Source organism: Penaeus monodon, chromosome 33 (genome assembly GCF_015228065.2).
Source record: "Penaeus monodon isolate SGIC_2016 chromosome 33, NSTDA_Pmon_1, whole genome shotgun sequence".
NCBI classification, from domain to species: Eukaryota; Metazoa; Arthropoda; class Malacostraca; order Decapoda; family Penaeidae; genus Penaeus; species Penaeus monodon.
Genome location: NC_051418.1, coordinates 26997666 through 26998373, shown reverse-complemented (window position 1 = coordinate 26998373; position 708 = coordinate 26997666).

The window sequence follows — 708 nt, the reverse complement described above, 5'->3', positions numbered from 1 at the left end:
TTGTCCTGGTTTGCGTGTTCATAATTTAATAGTTTGATACTGGTTAGCAGATCCTTCATATGACACTGAAGCTCAAAAGTAATAGCTATGAAGAGTAGTTTACATGTACAATGATATTAATCTTTGTATACATTAATATCTATACAAAGGAGTTTGACATTAGGAATATATATCTGTCATCAATGCGGGTTTTGATTACTGGCTTATCAACTTTATCATCCTGAATAACCAACAGGTCAATGATTAATCACATGAAAATAACGCCTTAGTCTGCGTGAGTTTTCATTTTGAAAAACTTATTTTCGTCACTGAAATAAAGAAAATGAAAAACAGATAACGCCCCCCCCCCCCAAAAAAAAAAGTTAATTGAAATCATAAATTTATCATCATGATAATTTTGTTATTGATGTTAAATGTGTGTTAATTACTGGTCTGCTGTAAAGCAATTATAAATTGGATAAATTACTGTTAATGAACCCGTATAATCAACAGAACTACGTATTTTTTATGACAAAGACTTTTAGAAATTCTTTGGCAAAAAGAAGAAGAAAAAATCTAATGTAGTCTATTAGACCATCCAAGCATGATATCAAAATTCATTCGTAAATCGAATTTCTCAGAAATGTACAATATGTAATTTGTCTTTTATCGCTTCATTTCATTGCTATATTCACTCCCATAATTCTCGCTATTGAGAATACCATTGAT